At 43.6% G+C, this 15,483-nt stretch overlaps 1 protein-coding gene across 4 annotated transcripts in view; it reads right to left on the reverse strand.

Annotated features, from left to right (window-relative positions):
• FAM110B (family with sequence similarity 110 member B) overlaps window positions 1–15,483 on the reverse strand; it is a 150,937-nt gene that overhangs the window by 122,992 nt on the left and 12,462 nt on the right. For 2 of the 4 annotated variants that reach the window (XM_081504370.1, XM_081504372.1), the window contains exon 2: window positions 1,153–1,279. The exons of the other annotated variants lie outside the window; for them this stretch is intronic. The gene's annotated coding sequence lies outside the window, so the exon portion shown is untranslated. The remainder of the gene's footprint in view (window positions 1–1,152; window positions 1,280–15,483) is intronic. 4 annotated transcript variants of the gene reach the window in all.

Here is a 15,483-nt window from a genome sequence, read left to right on the forward strand (position 1 = left end):
AACTCTCTTGCTTTTTTGATGATCCAGCAGATATTGGCAATTTGATCTCTGGTTCCTCTGCCTTTTCTAAAACCAGCTTGAATATCTGGAAGTTCACGGTTCACGTATTGCTGAAGCCTGGCTTGGAGAATTTTGAGCACTACTTTACTAGCATGTGAGATGAGTGCAATTGTGCGGTAGTCTGAGCATTCTTTGGCATTGCCTTTCTTTGGGATTGGAACGAAAACTGACCTTTTCCAGTCCTGTGGCCACTGCTGAGTTTTCCAAGTTTGCTGGCATATTGAGTGCAGCACTTTCACAGCGTCATTTTTCAGGATTTGAAATAGCTCAACTGGAATTCCATCACCTCCACTAGCTTTGTTCGTAGTGATGCTTTCTAAGGCCCACTTGACTTCACATTCCAGGATGTCTGGCTTTAGGTGAGTGATCACACCATCGTGATTATCTGGGTCATGAAGATCTTTTTTGTACAGTTCTTCTGTGTATTCTTGCCACCTCTTCTTAATATCTTCTGCTTCTGTTAGGTCCATACCATTTCTGTCCTTTATCAAGCCCATCTTTGCATGAAATGTTCCTTTGGTATCTCGAATTTTCTGGAAGAGATCTCTAGTCTTTCCCATTCTGTTGTTTTCCTCTATTTCTTTGCATTGATCGCTGAGGAAGGCTTTCTTATCTCTCCTTGCTATTCTTTGGAACTCTGCATTCAGATGGGAATATCTTTCCTTTTCTCCTTTGCTTTTCACTTCTCTTCTCTTCCCAGCTATCTGTAAGGCCTCCTCAGACAGCCATTTTGCTTTTTTGCATTTCTTTTCCATGGGGATTTTCTTGATCCCTGTCTCCTGTACAATGTCACGAACCTCTGTCCATAGTTCATCAGGCACTCTGTCTATCAGTTCTAGTCCCTTAAATCTATTTGTCACCTCTATTTGTCATTTTCACTGTATACTCATAAGGGATTTGATCTAGGTCATACCTGAATGGACTAGTGGTTTTCCCTACTTTCTTCAATTTAAGTCTGAATTTGGCAATAAGCAGTTCATGATCTGAGCCTTAAGTTATTTGAAAGGCACACATTCCTTATGTTCATTGAGAATGTGGGCACAGTTTTCCCACATTGTTTTTTTTTTTTTTTTTATCCTTGGGAGAACAGACCTGTTTCACAACCCTGAGGTTTGGGCTCTCCTGTCTAGGTGAGAAATATAACTGGAGTCTCCTTCAAGGGCTTTCCAGAGCAGATGGCAATGATTTCAGGCCAAAGGATCTCTACTTTCACCTTCGTCTGAAAAAAAAACAAACAAAAAAAGCTGTTCATCTCTTTAATAAGCATGTGGAGAACAGCGCCAACAACACTGGTCTTCTCTGCTCCTCTACAAAAATTCAGCATGATGTTAATAAAATGTAATACAATCTACTGGGCACTTTTTTGTTAACACTTAAACGCAGGCTTTATTGAGGCATCATGTTTTATATTTTTACACTTCTTTAATTATGGGGAAATATGTACAATGCAGAATTTACAATCGTAACTGTTTTTAAAGATATGGTTCAGTGACATTAGGTACCTTGGCACTGTTGTGTGACCATCACCACCAAACATTTCCAGAATGCTTCATCTCAAAAAACTGAAATTCTGTACCCATTAAGGATTAAAATCCATTCCCCTCTCTCCCTGTGTGTGTGCTTAGTCGTGCCTGACTCTTTGCAACCCCATGGACAGTATAGCCCACCAGGCTCCTCTGTCCATGGGATTCTCCAGGCAAGAATACTAGACTGGGTTGGCATTTCCTTCTCCAGGAGATCTTCCTGACCCAGGGATGGAACCCGGTCTCCTGCACTGCAGAAGGATTCTTTACCGTCTGAGCCACCAGGGTAGTCCCTTTCTCCCCTGCCCCTGACAACCACTACTCTACTCTCTCTCTCTTTCTAGGAATCTGACTCCTCTAAGTACTTCCTGTAAGCAGGAGGATGCAGTAGAGGTCCTTTTCTGAGTGGCTTACCATGTCCTCTGGGTTCATTCAGCATGTAGCAGGTGCCTACTGGGCACTTCTTACTTTTCAAGTCACAGGAAAATGGCCTTCAGGACGGAAATGTACAGCCAGATGCTTCTCACTCAGCAAGGCCACAAAAATGGAGGGGCTAAATATACATTGGGCTTCCTACTGACTCAATGGTAAAAGACAAACCTGCTGATGCAGAAGATGTGGATTTGATCCCTGGGTAGGGAAGATCCCGTGGAGGAGGAAATGGCAACCCACTCCAGTATTCTTGCCTGGGAAATCTCATGGACAGAGAAGCCTGGCAGGCAACAGTCCATGGGTTCACAGGAGTTGGACACGACTTAGTGACTAATAAACAACAACAACAAAAATACATCACTGTATTTACAACAGAAAGAGCCTGATTGCACCGGCCACCTCCAGAAAGATGAGCATCACCAGCCCTGCAGTAAGCTGCTCTCAGTCCCTCTCTCCCTGGTACACCCCTGAAACTGTCAGTGCTGTCCCCCTAGCACATGAGAAAGGGGAGGTATGAGCCAGGCTAGTGGCACATCTCTAAAATAAGTCAGGGTGCAATTTCGTGGAGGACTTAACTTTTTTTTTTTGAGGACTTAACTTTTTATATTCAATTTCTCCTGTAGGCTATTAATATCTTAGGGCTTTGGGAAATTAATGTCAGTATAAAGGACTGGCAGGTAAAGATTGACATTACAAATAAACATCAAATTAATGGCTCCATTACATTTAAGGCAGTTCTGCTCTCTTAATGGTAATACTAAATTGCATGGTAAGAAATAGAGCTTGCTCCATAAAACAGAGCATTTACTGTATGATCTTTTCTAGCATTTTTTTTGGCTGTTTGGCTCTTTTATGTAAGCTTTACTTTTCAGCTAAATTGTATGTTTCACAAACAGTCTTTGAATTCTTTTATGTCTATCATGTTCTACTCTCAAATCAATGTCCACGATAAAGTAGATGTTAGATAAAATATTACTGGTTGAGCAAGAAGTGACTGATAAAACAATCTAATACATAAAAAATAAATTGATTCATCATCAAAGAAGTGTTTGAACCAGGTAGTATTTATAGCTTGGTGGTTAAAGGTGTCTGTTTTACAGTCAAACCATCCAAATTTGGATCTCAGTTCTGCTTGGGGTTGTTCTGAATTAAATGGCAATACATTTAACACCAGTGATTTAGAACCTGAAAGATGGTAAATAATCAAACACCTTTCAACCATTAGTACTAGGAATGCCATTGCAATGGACTGAATGTCTTCCCTGAAAATTAATATGTTGAAATCCTGAACCCCAATGTAATGGTACTGGGAGGTGGTTAGGTCATGAGGATGGAGCCCTTAGGAACAGAATTAGTGTCCTTATAAAAGAGACCCCAGAGAGCTTCCTTGCACCTTCTGCCAAGCAAGAACTCAGAAACAAGAAGAGTGTTGTCATGAACCAGAAGCTAGCCCTCATGGTACATGGAATCTGCCTACACCTTGACCTGGGAGTTCACAGTCCTCAGACCTATGATAAACAGATCTATTCTATTTCTTACTGTCTGGGGAGCCCCTCAAAGCGACCACAAAGCTATGAATGCACTTTATCTCTGAATCTTTAACTCATACTGTTCTCTGACCTACATTTGATTAGTCAGTTTCATAAAGGAAAAGGAGTTTGTCTCAGGGCAAATTCTAGAGAACAATGCTTGATTTTACTTTTTATTCCCTTTCAGATATCTTGTTCTGCTGGCAGGTATCAGTAACCAGCAATGGCTAATTTGAATAGCACAGGAATCACAGATTCCAGTCTTGGGAAAAGGAAAAATTAGAAGAATGTCACTCATACACTCAAATGGGCACTGAACATCTGCCAGAGCTTTCCAGTCAATCCAGGGCCAGAGGGCAAGGGAACTCACTGATTGACTTCTCAGTTTCAGGCAGTTACTTTAAAAATGCATATATATGGGTTCCCCTGGTGGCTTAGTGGGAAAGAATCCACCTGCCAATGCAGGAGACACAGGAGATGTGGGTTTGATCCCTGGGTTGGGAAGATCCCTGGAAGAAGGAAATGACAACCCACTCCAGTATTCTTGCCTGGAAAATTCCATGAACAGAAGAGAGAAGAGCCTGGCAGGCTACAGTCCATACGGCCACAAAGAGTTGGACACACTGAGCACACACACACACACACACACACACACACACACACACACACACAATTGATACTATGTATAAAACAGATAACTAATGAGAATCTGCTACAAGGACAGAGAACTCTATTAAATGCTCTATGGTGACCTAAATAGGAAGGAAACCCAAGGAAGAGGGGATATATGTATATGTGTGGTTGAGTCACTTTGCTGTACAACAGAAACTAACACAACATTGAAAAGCAACTATACTCCAATAAAAATTAATATTAGAAAAAGGAGGAGCTTACACTCTCCAAGAAGTGAAACAAACAAAATATTATACTTCAATCTACTATTTTATTCATGTCTCCTGGAATACAATTTTTTAAATTACAAAATATATAAAGAAATAGGAAACTGTGATCCATAATTAAGAATGAACAGTTAAGAAAAGAGAATCTCTACTCCATTAATGAAATGAGTAGTTGGGGACTTTAACTATAATAAATATGTTAAAGAATTTATAGGAAAATAAGTATATAATGGGAGAAGAGATTGGTTATTTTAGGACAGAATAGAAACTCTAAAATAGAACTAAATAAAAATCTAGGGCTAAAAATACAAGATTTGAAATAAATTTACCAAGTGGGCTTGCTAATTGGACACTGGAAAAGAACAGGTCAGTAACCTTACATTCTCCAAATCAAACAGAAAAAAAGAACAGGAAAAAAAAAATTAAGTATCAATGATTTGAGAATTAGTATCATTTACTGAGATAATAAGTACAGTAATTAGAGAAGAGAAAAGAGAATAATAGGATTAAAATATTTGAAGAAATATGAATAAAACGTACTGAATTTGAAAAAGTCATCCCACCAACAGAAGCAGCTCAATAAATCCCAAACAGGTAAATACCAGGAAAACTAGATCCATCTATATGATAATCTAACTGCTAAAAATAAAACATAGAAACAACTTTTAAAAAGCAAGGAGAAAAGAAAAGACACACAGCAGAACAAAAATACTGATGCTCAACTTCTCATCAGGGCCCAGGGAAACAGAGTGGAACATCAGAGGGACTTGCCAGGTGGTCCAACGGTTAGGACGTCACCTTCTAATGCAAGGCTGTGGGGTTTGATCCCTGGTTGGGGAAATAAGATCCCACATGCCTCATGGCCAAAAAACCAAAACATAAAACAGAAGCAGTATTGTAACAAATTCAATAAAGAGCTCAAAAATTGTTCATTCAAAAAAAAAAAAATCTTTAAAAAACAAGGAATGGAATAGCATAGCTAAAGTGCTAAGAGGAAAAATAACACTGCCAATCTAGAATCCTAGATGTGGCAGAATTATCTCTCAGAAATGGAGGCAGATGAAAGAAATTTCCAGTTAAATGAAAGCTGAACACTCTGTTCCTAGCAGACCCACACTGCAATAAATGACAGAGGAAGTCCTTCAGGTTGAAGGGAAATAGTACCAAATGGAAAAACTAAAAAATACAGGAAGGGATGAAGAGCACAGAAAAGATAAAGGTGGGGATAAATGTTTTTAAAAGTATCTTTTTCAAACATTTTTTTTAAAAAGTTACAAGTGTAACTCAGACTTTAGCTCCATTCTGAGAGATCTGAATGTCCACTTCTTACTCCACCCTGATCTCCATCAGGAAGAAAGAGCTTGTACTCCCAAGAAGTGAAACAAAATAGTCTTTAAAAAGGTATCTGGCTGTAAAGCAATGTATAATAATATGCATGCGTGCCTGTGTGCTAAGTCACTTCAGTCATGTCCAACTCTTTGTGACCCCTACGAACTGTAGCATGCCAGGCTCCTCTGTCCATAGGACTCTCCAGGCAAGAATATTGGAGTGGGTTGCCAAGCCCTCCTCCAGGGGATCTTCCTCAACCAGGGATGGAACCTGTGTCTTTTATATCTCCTGCACTTGCAGGCGGGTTCTTTACCACTGAGCCACCTGGGAAGCCCACATAATAATATATGTAGAAGTAAAATATATAACAAGCCCACAATGGATGGGAAGAAGGTAAACGGACTCAGTCCCTCGACCTGGTCCTGCCCACCTGGCTAGAAGTTCCGAACGAATCTCTCCCCAACCAGCTCCCCACGGCCAGCCCATCCCTTCACCTACCAACCCCTGCCTTTCCCCAAGAGGAAGGAAGATTGGACTGGGCCCACGTGGGACCCTCTTCAGGGAAGCCTCCTTGGGCGTGTCACCTCTCCCCAAACCCTGCACCTGTGTTTCTGCTCATGGCATCCACGTCTCCTGGGGGCCCAGAAGCTGGCGCCTAGCACATCCTGACACCAGGAGGCACCTCAGGACAAACTCCCTGGAGTTGGGCAGCGAGCCAGTCTGAGACACTGAAGGATCACCGTTCTGGCGCTTCCCTGGACAAGAAGCTGATCTCTAACCAAAACAAACAGCACCGGGAAAGGCCCCTGGGAAGGGTGAACTGAGCTCCCCCTAACCCACCAACAGCAGCATCAACCCACCTGCCACCCTTGGATGCAGTTCCTCCAGGTGACTGTGGTCCCAGCAACCCCTGACTGCAGCCTCCGAGACTCTCGAATCCCCAGAGAAATGCAACAGTGGGAAACCTTTATCCTTTGGGGCCACTACATTTTGGGGTCACTGGTTATGCAACAGTAGAAAACACAGATTGCATGTCAACTCCCAGTGTTCTTTTTGCCCAGTTCGATCCTTTATCTAAAAGTATCTATTTCGTAGATAAAAAGATCATCAAAAAGGCACAGAGAATACCTATTCTGGTTCTCTCTGGCCCCACTCACCAAAGAGAAGGCGCACAGCTCAGATTCTAAAACTGTTTAAAAGATACCCTAGTTTCTATTTTGTGAGGTACTCAGATTAAATGGGTCAACTACATAATTAAACCATAAAAATAGAATGAATTGAATGATATAATAAGAAATAGTTCAACTTTCTATGACTCAAATTTATTCCCAAATGGGACTTATTTTAATTATAGAATACACATTTTACTAGATGTCACTTTAAATCCTTGTAACTTGAAAAAAAAAAGTTGCAGCTCACTGAGGACAATTTTACTTAAGGACCTAAGACTAAATTTAGAAACTACCTTCACTCTATTCATTTAAATTTAATCAATTTAATAGTATCTAACTGACATTTGTTGAAATAAGAAAAAGTGTTCTAAGAATGTAAACTCTATGTACTCTAAAACAGTTTTTAAAAAGAGCCAAGCTGTCTGAAAGGATGAACAGCACTAACTCAGCTAAAAAAATTAAAAGTCCCCAAATTTGGTGCTTCCCAGGTAGTGCTAGTGGTAAAGAACCCCCACCCTGCCAATGCAGAAGACAAAAAAGACAAGGGTTTGATCCCTGGGTCAGGAAGATCCCCTGGACGAACAAATGGCAACCCACTCCAGTATTCTTGCCTGGAGAATCCCCATGAACAGAGGAGCCTGGTGGGCTACAGTCCATGGGTTTGCAAAGAGTCAGACATGACTGACTTAGCACGCAAGACAAGTATGTTGTTTCAGAAAAACATTTTTAAAATCTAAGGCAATAAGTACATTTTCATGGCCCAGAGTCTTGATGCTAATTAACAAAGACATCTTATACTGAATACATTTTAAAATATTTTACGAAAGCTGAATATGTTCAAGAACAGATTTCTGTTATAATCATAAATAAAATATGAAGATCATAGTTTTGCTTTCAAAGGCCTTAAAATGTTTACTAAATGGCACCCCCAAAAGCAAATCATAGCTGAATTGATATTTTAACTATGAAAATGCACATAGACTAAAGACAAATGCAAAATGCTTAGAGAAGAACATATCCGTCCACAGCTTATTAAACAGCAGTGTTATATTAAAAATTATCCACTTTGTTTCAGATTCATGGTGAGAAAGTTAGAGCCTGTGACACATAGGTCATCTCCCCCGCCCCAGGGAGAGCTTTTATAACCATTTCTGTCTTCACAGCATTTTCCCTACAAGACACCCAACCTCAATCACCAACCCTCCAGGACCCTGAAAAGTTGTGTGGTGCCTGGAGAATCTCAAATGAAGTACCAGGCAACCTTTAGATTAAATGCTTCAGGTAGTATGTATGTGTGTATCTGTGCGTCTGGGAGCATGCTCAGTCACTCAGCCATATGTGACTCTTTGCAACCTCATGGACTATATAGTCCGCCAGGCTTCTCTATTCATGGGATTTCCCACGCAAGAAAACTGGAGTGGGTTGCCATGCCCTCCTCCAGGGGATCTTCCCAACCCAAGGGTCAAACCCAAATCTCCTGTGTCTCTTGCATTGGCAGGCGGATTCTTTACCACTGAGTCACCTGGGAAGGCCCTCAGGTACTACATCATTCAATTTTTCAAAAATGCTACTGTTAAAGGAATTTGGAACCTAAAACACATGCGTTAACTGAATCCAGAAATCGTATGTTTTCCTTTCCTATAACTGAGATGAACACCATCATTTGGCTTTGAAAACTGTACAACTGACTGATACTATTAACTGAATGGACTGAGGTCTTCATTTCAATTTGCCCACGTAGGATTTCCTATTTATATATAATTTTCTACTTGAATTTTTTATAAATCATGGTTTTCAAAAGTTAACAGATTTTGACATTATTTAGTACACTGAACTTGATCGTGATGAAATTACATTAGCCAAAATAGAATATCCAAACCTTTGAATAGTCACTTGTGATTATCACAGGTTCTCAATTAAGAATCGCTAAGGAAACACTCAATGCAAAACAATTTAATTCACTAAAGATATCAAGGTAGTATTAAAAATTTTTTTAATGATATTTGTTTACTCACAAAAGAAATAAATAGGACTTTGCCCAGATCAGCGGTTCAATAACAGCAGAGACTGTGTTAAAAATGCAAATTCTCAGAGACTTCCCTGGTGGTCCAGTGTCTAAGACTCCATGCTCCCAATGCAGGGGGCCTGGGTTCAATCCCTGGTCAGGGAACTAGACCCCACATGTTGCAACTAAGACCCTGGGCAGACAAAATAAATAAAAATAAATATTTTTTTTAAAAAATGCAAATTCTCAGATCTTCCAAAACCCAGTGAATCAGAAACTCTGGGAAGAGACCAGCAACTATTTAACCCTCCAGGCGACTGATGAGCTAGAGTCTGAGAATCATGGCCCAGACCCAGGGCTCCTAAAGCCACCTCTGCATCACTGTCACCCCGGAAATGACCTAGGCAGCCCCCCTACCCAGTTTCTACTCGCATGCTCCAGAATCCCAGGTGTGCTAATGGGTTCCATGGTGTGGACCATTGGAGCAGGTGACCCTGAAGGGCCTTTTGAGGAAGAACCACATGTGACACCAAGTTCACCTTGAGAGCTCCCATTCTGCTTGTCCCTCTGCCAAGCCAGACAGAAGACAAAAGTGTCGCCCTGAGGACAGGAGGCCAGGATCTCAATTCACAGAAACTCCCATCCCCAAGAGACACAGGGCCTGGCCTCCTTTCCAGCTGGTAACAAACGCCCCAGGATTGAAAGGCGGCCACTTTGCTCCACTCCTTCTCCACTCACAGGCATTTATCAGTTTATTTTGGCGTTAAAGAGAGGTATGACCTTGTTTTCCAACAACGATGCGCCCTTGAGACGGGGCCCTGAATAGATTCTGTTAAATCTACCGTGGAGCTGACTCCGAGCTTCTGAGCAGGAGGCAACTGACCCAAGATGAGAAGTAAAAAAAAATAAAATAAACAAAGAAAAGATGGAACTAGAAATGGCAACTGCAAAGGCAGGTTATGGGTGAGGTGGACACGAGTCAGGGTTGAAACACTCTGGGCTCAGCGTGGGGGACAGAGCACTGACTGTCCACCACCCCTTCTGGACCTCTGCTTGCCCGTCCCACCAACAGCTCCTCGAGGCTTGTCGGGGGGACAGGTGGGCAGAGGGACACCCCAGGGTAGAGTGGACCCCAGAACCTCTTGGGAGAAGCCACAGGCAGAGATCTCCAGCTGGGAAGACAAGGGTGGGGAGGCTGACTCCATCCTGCCCCCCAGGTTGGGTGGGAGTGGTGAGCAGCACCACCCCAGGAAAGGGGAGGCCAGGCCAAGAGGGCAGTGGGGGCCTCTCTGACTGCTCACAGCTGAGGCAGCCACCCTGGCTCCCCGAGTACAGGCACCAGACCAGCTCTTCCCTTGCTAGCACCTCAAAGAGGCTATCTCAGCTCCTGACACCACGTTACATGGGACCGCAGTAACACTACCCTGCAGGCTGCTCTGAGAAAAGAAATGGGGTAACCCCAGGGGACCCCAAGCAGCTATCCACAGGCACAGGAGCCCAGAGCCTGCCTGCCAGGTACTGCAACCACCCAGATATGCCCACAGAGCACCTTACTCATGGCCCAGAAATTTAATCAAACCCCTCTTTGAGATATTCCACCCAAGAGATAACTAAATTGTAAAAATTCCGCCTCATCCCCCTTCACATAGGACTCAACAAGTCTTGTAATTTTGAACAGAAAAAAGTAACCTCTAAATTTTTTTCTCATCTACAAAAAAATACATAAATAAATCAGAAAGCTGCTCATCACTGATCTAAGTATTTAATATGAACGCTTTGATAAGGTCAAATATAAAACTCCTACCTTTCCAAGGTAAAGAGTTCAAAAAACCAACTTCTAAACCAAACATTAAGAAAGCCTCTAGTTTTACTTTAAATTCAGCCTTCTTCCCCCAAAAGATGTGAGATACCTTTAAGAAAAAATCAAATCAAATCAGAGACAAACAGAAAATTAAAAGTTTCAGGACTTAGAGGAAATTAAAGCATAGAAACAGGACAAAATACAGAAGAAGCCAGCCATAAATTCCTTCTTAGTTGCTATAGTTGAGCTTCATTTCTGCCTAAAGTTTACTGATTGCCATCAAATTATTTGCCTTTCGTGTTTTTGACAAATCTGTTAAGCATGTGAAGTGTCGAGCACAGTGGGTAATAAAGCAGGACATACTGATATCACCTCCACCAAAATACAGGCAGAGGTGTCGTACGGCTACTTTTGGAATATCCTGCAACCCAGGTGAACAGCAGGACAGACAAAGGGACTACTCCCTCAGGAAGGTGATTTAAGCAGAGTCTAAGATAACTCCATGCCACCTGAACATGGCTTGCACCCACTTCCCACACACGTGGGAATATCAGAGGTGAGGGAAGCAGGGCCATGGATGGGCTACATCAACTCTGAAAAGAATTTTCCACAAGCCTCTTAGATTGCTAAGAGCGCAGAAGGTCCATGCATACATGCGTGCATACTCAGTCACTCAGTCGTGTCTGACTCTTTGCGACTCCATGGACTGTAGCCCGCAAGGCTCCTCAATCCATGGGGTTCTCCAGGCAAGAAAACTGGAGCAGGCTGCCATTTCTCACTCCAGGGGACCTTCCTGACCCAGGGATTGAACTCATGTCTCTTATGTTTCCGGGCATTGGCAGGTGGATTCTTTACCAGAGCCACCTGGGAAGGCCCATAACGTCCATAATTTTCAACTAAAGTTCAAAAAGCCTTATCAGATGCAGAATCATCCACTTCTCTATGCATGCAGCCAAACAGGGACGTAGTGGGCAAAGACAGAATGGTCTTCCAAAAACAGTAGCTTGAAGGTCACTCTAGAGGTCAGGGACAATGTATAGTCCTCACTCCCAGCACCCAGTCAGCACAGTGCCGGAGCAAACACACCCTCAATACATGTGATGGATGGATAAGCTGCAGACCATGGCTGCGTGGGTAACCTTTTCCAGACTACCCAAACCTGACTGAACTTAACCTCTTCACAAATGACCCTCATTTATGAAACAAGCAATATGGGAAGCCTGAGAGCATCTCCCAGCCTGTTCTCAACACAACCATCAACACAAGATATTCTGGGAACTGAGTTCAACCAGCCACAGAGGCAGCCACCCCATTAAAACAACTTCACATTCCCTAAATTGTCCTCAAGCTTATTGGAGGAGAATTTGTCTGATCTTCTAGCCTCATAACCTTACAAAAAACAAACAAGGTTCACTTGGCAAGATCTGTTCTTAGCAAAACGATCTTGCCCTCAGTTCTCACTACTTCCTTTCCTACGAGTGCCCAGCCATCTGCTCCACACTATGCTGTAGGATGCTGCCAAGGATGTGAAGTAAAAGCCATGAATCGTCGAGTCTAAAACAGCATCCTCCCAGGAAAATGCAATGCAAGTCACAAACGCTAACCACGTATGTTCTTTCAAATTTTCTTGTGGGTAATGTACCAAGTCGTTTCAGTCGTGTCCAACTCTGCTACCCTATGGACTGTAGCTCGCCAGGCTCCTCTGTCCATGGGATTCTCCAGGTAAGAATACTGGAGTGGGTTGCCATTTCCTTCTCCAGGGGATCTTTCTGATCCAGGGATTGAACCTGCGTCTCTTATGTCTCCTGCATTAGCAGGCAGGTTCTTTACCACTAGCGCCACCTCTTGTGACTATGGCAAAAATCAAAAAAAAAAAAAAAAAGGTGAAATCATTTTGATAATCTATTTTACTTATAAACTTGACAATATATTTTAATACTATATTAGGTGGCTCAGAGGGTAAAGCATCTGCCCGCAATGCAGGAGACCCAGGTTCGATCCCTGGGTTGGGAAGATCTTCTGGAGAAGGAAATGGCAACCCACTCCAGTATTCTTGCCTGGAGAATCCCATGGATGGAGGAGCCTGGTGGGCTACAGTCCACGGGGTCACAAAGAGTCGGACGTGACTGAGCGACTTCACTTCATCAATCCAAAGCAGGTGAGATTATTTTGACAATATATTTTACTTATAAGCTTGATAATATATTTTAACAATAATTTACTATCTGTCCAAAATAGTATCATGTAGACGTATAATATAAAAAATTATTCATTAACTATTTTACATGTTTTTTTCAAGCAAATCTTCAAAATGCGATATTTTATGCTTGGAGGATATCACAATTCAGGCCAGCCACCAAGCCAGTACCCAGAAGTCACATGTGGCCAGCGGTCAGCACACTGGACAGTGCAGGGCTAGGATCTCTTGGCGTTTTCTGAAGAATCAGGGCATTTAATTCTGACACCTCTTGTTTTCTCCACAGTCTCTCAGGATATTATCAATAGTGGTATGTTCATCCTATCTTCAAATTTCCCTTGCACTGGAGGGGCCCTTGGCCTTGATCTTGAGACACAAACCAGCCTCAGGGCAGCAGAGTGGACTTGGACACAAGCAGATACTCACAGGAAGCTGCTGGTTTAGATACAATTCCTGTCCCTCCATTGAGTCCTACAGTAGTGATAAGGCACAGACATGCTTTTATGCCTTTGCATTCAAGTTACTTGGGCTTCTGAGGTGGCTCAGCAGTAAAGAACCTGCCTGCCAAGGCAGGAGACTCAAGAGATGTGGGTTCGATTCCTGGGTTGAGAAAATCCCCTGGAGAAGGAAATGGCAACCCACTCCAGTATTCTTGCCAGGAAATCCCATGGACAGAGGAGCCTCGTGGGCTTCAGTCCATAGAGTAGCAAAGAGTCAGACATGATTGAGTGTGCACGTGTGCATTCAAGTTACTTAAACATCACAAAAGGTGTGATTGTTTATTTTGTTCTTTTTATTCAGGCCACATGAGGCCAAGGAAAATAACTAAAGAAGAGGCATAACAGAGCCTTTTAGGATGATCAGGAGGGCATGAAGCAGAGAGAGGGAACAGCAGATGCAGTGCCGCCGAAGCCCAGAGAAGTGGCTGCAGAGGCCCCGGGGCCAAGGCAGGGCAGCCCTGGATGGTGGGTTAACAAGACTTTGCCCTGGGCACTTGGGTGGGGCCTGGGGTGGCCGAGCAATGTGACAGGCCGGTGACACAGCTGATTCCAGAGGGAGCCCAGTGGAGGCAGGAAAGGGAAGACGGTGGAGGCGGGGCTATCAGTCAGAGAGGAAAAGAGGACCAAGGTCTGAGCTGTGGGGGAAGGCACACGAGGAGCAGGGGAGATTATCTCAGAGTCAGATGGAGGGGGAAACCCAGAGAGGATGTCTGAGGGGACTGAGGTCCTCACTGCAGGATCAGGGTGATGGTGAGCTCCAAGCATCAGCTGGCAGGAACATGGGCTGAAGAACACTGGCCAAACTTCTGTCCTCAGTCCGGAGGCCTCTCCCACTCAGCTCAGGGCGGGGGACGCCGGTCAGCTGCAGCCTCAGCTCAGATGCAGTGGGGGGGGGGCCAGGAGACGGAGGGGAGAAGTCACCCCTTCCCAAAGGCAAGCTTTTCGTGGCTCTCACACAGTCGCTTCATTAGATCACAAAGCATTAGACATCTGTGAGCACAGACAAAAGCTGTCTTGCTTACTACTAGGTTTGCTATTTTAGGTTTGAGGAATTTACCCTCTTAACAGTAGAGGGAAGTTTCTTACGGGAGCTTTGCTACTTTTCAAAATACAAGAAAAAAAAATAGCTTTTGATACAATATTCTCTCAGCATTACTTTTTGTTCAAAGAGGGGATGGAGGGGCCAAAAAGTAACAGTGAAAAGAAAAAGGGACAAAGTTTTACTTTTTTCTCTTGTAAAGACGAATCTGTGCTTTGTGGATGCTGCATCCCCCATGCCAAGTGAGCAACACTGTAATGCATGTGACCTCAGTCACATGGACACTTTCCAGGAGGACAACAGGACATTTCAGGCTGGAAGAGGTCATGTCAGTTCTCCCACGATGGGCAGGAACTTGGAGGCAGAACTAGGGAAAGGAAGTTCTAAGAGACGGCTGAGATGAAGATGAAGCTCTACAGGAGGTGGCCCAGAGGCTCAGAGACACTAGAGCTTCAAGCAAGACAAGCGAAGTCCACCCCACCAGGGAGCATCATGGTCCCTGGTAAACAGCAGGCACTCAAGCATACATGAGTATGGGTGCCACACCACCGGATTCCAAGGGCTACAAAGAAATGGAAGTGGTGTCAGTCACTATTGACACCACTAGTTATCACATCAGTCGTGTCTGACTTTGTAACCCCATGAACTGTTGCCTGCCAGGCTCTTCTGTCCATGGGATTTTCCAGGCAAGAATACACCCAAGCCAGGTGATGCCTGGAGCTCACCATCACCCTGATCCTGCAGTGAGGACCCCAGGCCCCTTTGACATCCTCTCTGGGTTTCCCCCTCCATCTGACTCTGAAATATCTCCCCTGCTCCTGGTGTGCCTGCCCCCACAGCTCAGGTCTTAATCCCCTCTTTCTTTCCAGCTGATATCCCGGCCTGGGCCTTCTTCCCTTTCCTGCCTCCACTACACTTCCTTCTCCAGTGGGTCTTCCCAACCCTGGGATCGAACCCACATTGCTTGTGTCTCCTGCATTGGCAGGTGGGTTCTTTA

This window comes from Giraffa tippelskirchi, chromosome 6 (assembly GCF_054371585.1).
Source record: "Giraffa tippelskirchi isolate mGirTip1 chromosome 6, T2T-mGirTip1v1.2.pri, whole genome shotgun sequence".
NCBI lineage: Eukaryota > Metazoa > Chordata > Mammalia > Artiodactyla > Giraffidae > Giraffa > Giraffa tippelskirchi.